This window comes from Vicugna pacos, chromosome 5 (genome assembly GCF_048564905.1).
Source record: "Vicugna pacos chromosome 5, VicPac4, whole genome shotgun sequence".
Lineage (NCBI taxonomy): Eukaryota > Metazoa > Chordata > Mammalia > Artiodactyla > Camelidae > Vicugna > Vicugna pacos.
Genome location: NC_132991.1, coordinates 13,362,636 through 13,370,502, shown reverse-complemented (window position 1 = coordinate 13,370,502; position 7,867 = coordinate 13,362,636). Strand labels below are relative to the sequence as shown.

Here is a 7,867-nt window from a genome sequence, read left to right as displayed (position 1 = left end):
GCAGGGAGAATTAGGGTAGGAGGAGGAGGCTGAATCCAATTCAGCCTACCACCTGTCCACTAACAAGGTGACAGACCTCTGTGAAATCAACCCAGGCAGCATAATGTGTCATGGAAAGAGCCACTTTTCTGGTTTATGCCAAACCAAATGAGATCTGTGCATTCAGAGCATTAAGCCCTCCCAGGACTCCAGTGCATCATCAGAAAACATGTACTAAGAGAATGGTGCCAGTCAAAACCCTATTTATGGGCAGAACATCCATCTGAGTATCTCTTTAGATGGGTGTCCCGTCCCCCCAGGTTTCCCAAGTTGGAAAGATTGCCAGGTGCTCAGCATTCATACATACATTCAGATGTCTGTTGCTTCAAGTCCAAGGCGTGTGCTGATTCCTTCACATTCTTGTCCTGCATGAGAACCAGGTGATGTTTTCCAAGTCAATCTCTGAATGTAGGCAAATGCATTAGATACCCATTTAACTCTCACAGAATCCACCTGAAAATATTCAACTTCTTTGTATCTGTTGATGACTGCCCTTGTGGGCATGTCTTCTATAGTGGTGGTTCTCAAATCTTTGTGTGCAAACAGATCACTTGAAAATCTCATTAAAATGTGGATTCAGATTCTATGTGTCCTGGATGGGCCCAAGATTCTGCATTCTGTAAAGCTCCCAGGTGATGCTGATGTGGCTGGTCCACGGCAAGGGCAATGGACAGCGTAACTAGCAAGGCTTTGTGTGAAAAGCCCTCCCCAAATCCTTTCCAGCAGGTGTGCAGCCGGAGGAAAGATACTTGTAAATAAACCTCCTGGAATCTGAGAGTGAGAAATGTGTGCACCGTCCAAGGAAAGAATGCTAGACCAGAAAGTAGGTACCAGATATTGGCATTTAAGTCCTGACTTTGCTCACGAGCAGCTATATGATCTTGGATGCATCCTCTAACCTCTTTAATACCTCAGTTTCTTAACCTGTACAGTCAGAGTGATGATGCTTCCTTTTACTGCCCATCATTCAGAGTTGGTGAGAATTAACTGAGGTGATACATTAAAAAAAAAAAAACAACGAAACTGTGAAAGGTGGAAAGCATTATTAAAGGTACTTTGTTCTTTCATGCTGTCTGGAGCATGAAAGACGAGTGTTGTCCCATGCAGGAGACCGCTGTGACAGAGAGCTCCATCCATGGTATCTGTCCGGGTCTCTTTGAGAAATGTATCCTTCAGAGTGCTCCAGGACAGACTCATGTCCAGATGTAAAGCTTTTATTAATAACTTCTAGTAATTCAGTGTATTTAGCATTTACTCAGCTCTCTGTATGTGCCAGGTGTCCTGGGGCTGTGGGTATATGAAGATAAATAAGGCAGGGCTCTTGACCTAGAGGAGTTAAGTTCCACCATGAGAGCTGGATCACGGACCTGGCGTTCCAGACAAAGTAGGCTGTGCCACGTGTAGTTATGCGGGGGTCCTCCCTGCCCAGTGCCACTGATCCACCCACCACACAGCCTTCTCCATCATTTCCCCAATGCTGCCTCTTGGGCCCTGCACTCTCTCGTTTCTTGTTTTTTCCATGTGTCCAGAGTCATGAGGGGTGGTGTTGAACAGTGATTGAAACCGGGGATCTGGAGCCAGACTTTCGGGTTTGAAGCTCAGCTCTATGTCACACTGGGTAGTTTATATAAACTCTCTGTGCCACAGAGATGCTGGTCTATATGTTGGAGATGCTGTAATAGTGTCTGCCATAGAGAGTTGTTGTGATGATTAAATACTTAAATAAGTATAAATTATATATATGTATATACACACGTGTGTACACACACACACGTATATACACACACATGTACACACACACACACAGTAAGCTCTATGGGCCAGCTATTAATGTTGAGTCAAAGGGGAGTCCAAGAAAGAACAGTAGGGGTGGGGCTCAGCCAGTGTGGGGCCCAGGTGGATGCACTTCCTTCCTCTGGTGGATAATCCACAGGCAGAGACTAGGTGCCTGAAGTGGAAGGCCCGCCCTGGTGCCAGACATGGACAGTTAATAGGGCTTCCTGCTTGGATAATGTGGTGCCTTGAGTGGCAGCAAGTGACCCACAGTAGTGCCTTGGTTTTCACCCTCTGGTTAGGCTCCCCTGCTACTTCCTGGAGACGACACACAGGACCTGACCCCTGGGCTTCCCTTCCTCTCCCCCTGGTCCCCAGGCAGAAAGTCTGGTCTCTCCTCTCAGATGTCCTCCAACGTCACACCTTATTGCCCTCCCCCACCCCGGGGCCCCTTTCCTCATCTCCCTGAGGGCAGAAGAGGGTGGAGATAGGTTATCTCTTCCTTTCTCCTTCCCCCAGTCCAGTTCTCCTGGTGGGCACAGGTTTACCTCCTGCTTATCTCACTTCTGTTTTAATGGTAAAATATGTAAATATTCATTCCCTCTGCATTAGGACCCTCAGTCTCAAGGTACCATGGAGGCCTCGTGCATGGCTGGAGGGAAAAGAAAAACAAAAATTCCGATTTAACTTACAAAGCCTCTACATCTACTGCAGGAAAAGTGCAAACACAGGGAAGGAGGGCAGAGGAGGGGCCAGGAATCAACCAACACATATTTATTTGTTGTCATTTTTACACAAGACACTGTCGGGGTGTGCAGAAGGGGTTAAGTCTGCAGAGAGCAGGTTTCCCAGTGATGTGTGGCTAGGGAAAGACAGAGCCCTCGGGGAATCTGAAAGAGAGGAAAATGTTCACTAAGGGAAGATGTAAGGTGCTGAGGAAGGAATGCCAGCTTCCTGATCATCACCTCCTCCAGGAAGTCTTGCTAGCTCTAACCTGGAGGAATTTATTCATTCATTCATTCATTCATTCATTCGTTCATCCATCCATCTAGTAGACCTTGCTTTTTCCCTGTTCCAGGCCACATAAGGCTAGTATAGTGGCTTATACATTTCTCATTATTGTCTAATTAGCCCACCTCCCTTTCCTATAACATAGTGGATCACAGTGAATGTGGTTTCTTTCAGAATTTCAGCTCAGCAAAATGAGAAGAATGTGGAGTGGATTTTGGCTCTACCACTTACTGGCTGTATATGATCTTGAGCAAGTTTTTAATCTTTCTGAGTTCAGTTTTCTAATCTACTAAATAAGAATGGCCATACCCGTACTATTCAGCTTGGGCTGACAAACAGAATACCGTAGACTAAGTGGCTTGAACAGTAGGAATTTATTTTCTCATAGTTCTTCAGGCTGGAAATCCCAGATCAAGGTCTGGCAGGTTTGGTTCCTGGTGAGAGCTTTCTTCCTGGCTTGCAGACAGTTACCTTCTCTCTGTATCCTCGCATGGTAGAGAGAGAGAGAGACAGGCTACAGTCCTATCAGATTAGGACTCTTACCTTTGTAATCTCATTTAACCTTGTTACTTCCTAACAATCCTGTCTCCAGAGACAGTCACAGTGGGGGTTAGGGCTCCAACATGTGAATTTGAGCTGGGGGGCACAATTCAGTCCATATCAAACTGCATGTAGTCATTTCCCACAAGTTTCCTCCTCCATGGAGGAGGTCCAAAGGGAGTCTGCAGGGCCTGCCGCAGCCCTCCCCGCTGAGGAGCAAGATCTGGGTTGAGTAATGCTCCCCGCCAGTGGAACGTTTCTTCTCGGGAGCCTGTTGTCCTTTGCTGCCGGCTGCTACCTCAGTCGATGGACTTGTCCAGGAACTTTAAACAACAGAAGGAGGGGCCCTGGTCTGACTCCACTTCCTTTCAGAGGCCCCGAGGCCTTGGGGGAAGTTAGCAGATGCCGATGTCCATCAGGGAAGGGCGCCAACTGACTTCTCCCACCTCTCACTGCAGATCTCCTGCCAAGACGAAGGCATCTGGGTAGGCAGTTCCTCCAGGATGAATGGGGACTTGCTTTAACCTAAGTAAGTTAGAGAAGCCACTCTGATGCCTCTTCTCAGAGCAGCAATCTGCTCCAACATGGGGTTTCCGATTCTAGAAATAGGAAGGCCTAGGACTTGAGAAAGTCTGTTTTCTTACCAGTGATTAAAAGCATATGTTCATATGTGGTAAAGTTCTGCTTTACTGGGCACATCACTATATTTAAAAATAAAATAAAATCAACCTTTTTTTTTTTTTTTGTAATTGGGTTTATTGTATTTCTGGTTGTTATATGCAGGACTCTTTGCTAGACGCCAATCTGGAGATGGTGATCAATGAAAGACAAGGTTCCTGCTCTTAAAAAGCTTCCAATCCAGCCTGAAAGACAAGGAAGACATATGTGCACAGATTAACACAGTATGGGACTTAGTGACATTTCAGGACGGCGATGACCTGCCTATTTGCAGCCACTTCATAGGGTCATGGTGAAACTGAAATTAACTGAAGGCAGAGGTAGCAGGGGCCCAAGGAATACTGGTTGAACAAATGGATAAATGCATGATGGCCATTGAGGCTGAGGTACAGGAGACGTAACAGCCAATGGGATGCGGTGGGGGGCCTGTCCTGGCTCTGGAGAGAGCTCTGGAGGACACAGAGCCTCTGCATGGCTGATCTGGAGCTGGAGCTGTCAGTCACTCAAGGGCCCCAGCTCTCCCCAGCTCCTGGAGCACTGGAATTACCCATCCACTCACAGTGCTCACAGGCAAGGGAGGATTGGTTCAATTTTTTTACATTCCACTTTTTGCCTTTCAATTGATAGAGCAGATGGAAATCTTTCTTCTCAATTACCCAGTGTCCCCATTTGATCCGAGTACATCTGGAAGATGATTGGAATACATTTGTTTTTTAAAAATGAGAGTGAAAACAGGCATGGAGTTGGGGGAGGCTTTTTATCTTTTTTTCTGCCTCTGCCTGCCCCATCAATATAGTTCCTCAAGAAAAACAAAGAAATAAACTCTTACAACATTAAGTCACAGCAGGGACTACTTCTGCTCCATTCCTTTCATCTCAAAATAAACTTAATTTATAAGGTCTGGGAGGGCTACAGTGATATTCTGCAATGCAAATAAAACACAGCATGAACACATACACAGGAAGAAAGTTTCACGCTGTAAATATACCCAGGAAGTTCAGAGAGGCATAAAAAAGTTGAGGCATGCGTGAGAAATGATTACTTTGGAAATGAATTGCAATTTTCCGTTTTTAAGGGAACATATGTCGCTACAGTTTTCTCTTCCAGGATTGACTAGAGGGTGGCCTTTAGCCAGTTTTTTACTGTGATGGATTTGGCTGGCTGTGTTGCGTTTGAAATGCCCGTGACAATGCTGTTCTTTGGGTATTTTCATTCCCACTTCTCTTCTTGCAGCCTGAGCCGTTCAAAGCAATGCACCAACAGCTCTATAATTCAACCATTTACCATTTATTTCTTCTGGCAATTAAAAAATGTGCTAACCAAGCCAGGACTGACTTACCAACAGAAGCATGTCTCCCCGCACCACACTTTTCTGAAATTCCAGTTATAAGGTTAGAAGCAAGGACTGAATGTTAAATCTTTCCCTGATTAACTATTAAGTCAGAGGATGATATTTGGACAAGACAGGGATCTAGGACCAGCTCTCAACAAAATTGTGAGGGTAGGAAGTTTACCTCTGGTCACTGCCTGTCTCCTGACTCTGCTGCTGGCTATGTTATAGCTCTCTGCAGACTCCCTACATCCCAGCGTCCTTGTTCCTGTAGTCAGGAGGAAGGCCATCTGATGGCTGTGTTCAGCCCAAGGTGTTAGAGAAACAATGAGCTATCAATCTTGAGAATATTTGAATGTATTAAATGATGCCTATACAGGATGTAGCTTAACTGAAAGGCATGTTAATAATGGTGGGGTTTCCGACACAGTAGATCTTGGGTTGAGGAAACTATTTGGGGGCATGAAAATTTCTTGACACTGAAGGAGAGACATTATTTAGTTATTTAGCTTCCTACTTATATTTTTCCCCCCTCTCTATTTATCTATATATCTGCCTACCTACCTATTATCTATTGTCTATCTACCTATCATCTGTCTATCCATCCATCTATCACCTTTGATTCTGAGAGTTTATTATTTGTAACAACTAGATGCTGTGCTCGGATATTTATGAGTGTGGGGTCTGCCTTCAGACCAGGTCAGAGTGCCCCCCAAATGCTCTCCATCCAATGCCTGTGGGGTTCTCACCTCTCCTCCCTGTGTTTAAGGGAGAGTCTGGCCTAAGCAAAGTATGGAAGGGGAAGCATTTGCGGTTTCCATCTACTTTCTCTTTATAGCTCTCCTCTTCCCTAGGTTCTATTTGGAGACACCAGGATGCCCTTTTTTCCCCTTTTATCTGAGGCAAAATTAAGGTTACTCAGGGACACTAACTCTTAGATTATCAAGAGTTTTAAACAGAACCTTAATCCCAAAAGTAAAGGGGAGAAGCTCACTGTTGCACAGAACCAGCAAAAGAGAGACTCAGTGATTCAATCTAATTCTTTGAAGTCCTTTGAATTACTTTGAAGGGCATTAAGACATTTTAATGAAGCTCAGTACTTAATTTACGGTTCTTGCCCATTGATTGTGGAGTGGTCTCTTAAGTGGCATGATTAAGGGGGCTAGTTTGTGGAGGTAAGAGCAACCTTTCTCCAGCGGTCTTCTTCCTAAATCATTAGGTGACTTGCCTAGAGGTTTGGTTGACAAGAAGATTGCACTGGTCACTAGATTTCTCTTCTGTCTCTTTGGGACTCCCCTGTAAAGAGGATGAAAGAATCAGCCTTTCATCCTGACACAGCATGCACTATATGTCTGGGTCTCTTCCAAGTGCTTTACCTATATTAACTCATTTAGTCATCATAACAGCACAGTGATGTAGGTACTATATTATTATCCTGACTTTATGGAGGAACTGAGGCACAGAGAGGTTAAGTGACTTGCCCAGCGTCCCACATTTTGTAAGCAGTAGAGCAAGCATTTGAGCCCAGGCAGTGGTCTGACTGTGAGCCCAGGCTGTTCCCCACGCCATCGCTCCGCCTCTAATCTCAACCCTCAGCCCTGCTTTCTGCTTCTCATCCTTCTCTCACCCTCTGTGTCCTCCATATACCAACACTTGCCTCTTTCCCCATCACAACACCACAGATATCCTGGGATTGGGATTTGCGTCTTACATTTGTGCTTGCACATGTTGCTGGCACAGAACATAGTGGGCGAACACCACATTTTTCTTAACTTTATTACAAAACGACTTTAGAGCAGTTCCTCGGAAAAAGAGCATGCTGCAGTCGGCCCTGGGATCCCCTGCTCCAACCGTCCTCAGCCCAAGGGACTGGGCAGTGAGCTGGCTCTGGATCTTTCCCACTCACCTCTGCTGGGGAACCTGCTGGAGTCTGGAGAGGGGCCCCTGCTGGGCTGTGGACTGAGGTGGGCTTCTTTGGCTTGTTAACTTTGTCCTGAATAATCTTAAAGTTGCCGCAGTGACTCAGCTGCAGGTGAGGCCAGACAATCTGAGAGCTGGAAGAAATCCCTGGAAAGTCCCTCCAGGCAACTGACTGACCTGCGGGACAGGTGTTTTTACTTCTGGGAGATCTTCAGGGTGGATTAAAAGGCAGTGATTTTAGTCACTCATTGCAGGCATCTCCTTAATTTTTATTCCTTCTTGTGAAAGAATATGAACTCACATAAAATTCAATCTGACGTAGAAGAGTCAAATTAAAAATAACAGTAGTGCTCACACTTTGAAAGGAACAGCAAGAATAGATGTTCCCAGGCACCTAGGATGTGCTAATTTAACATTTTTTTCATTGATCTTGGCTCCAAAAAGTGAAATAAAGTTGCATAATTTTTCTTGTAAGATGGAAGAAATTCTATAAAATTTTGATAAATGACAAATGCTCCATGGGACTAAATTCATGGTGGAACCTTGTCCACAAGGTCCTTTGAAAGAGGCATTTAG

At 45.2% G+C, this 7,867-nt stretch overlaps 1 long non-coding RNA gene across 1 annotated transcript; it reads left to right on the top strand.

The window, feature by feature from the left end:
* Positions 1–795: 795 nt before the first annotated feature.
* Positions 796–4,884, top strand: LOC140696340 (uncharacterized). The gene is made up of 2 exons (XR_012072520.1): positions 796–862; positions 4,147–4,884. It is a non-coding gene; the product is annotated as an uncharacterized lncRNA (long non-coding RNA).
* Positions 4,885–7,867: the final 2,983 nt, after the last annotated feature.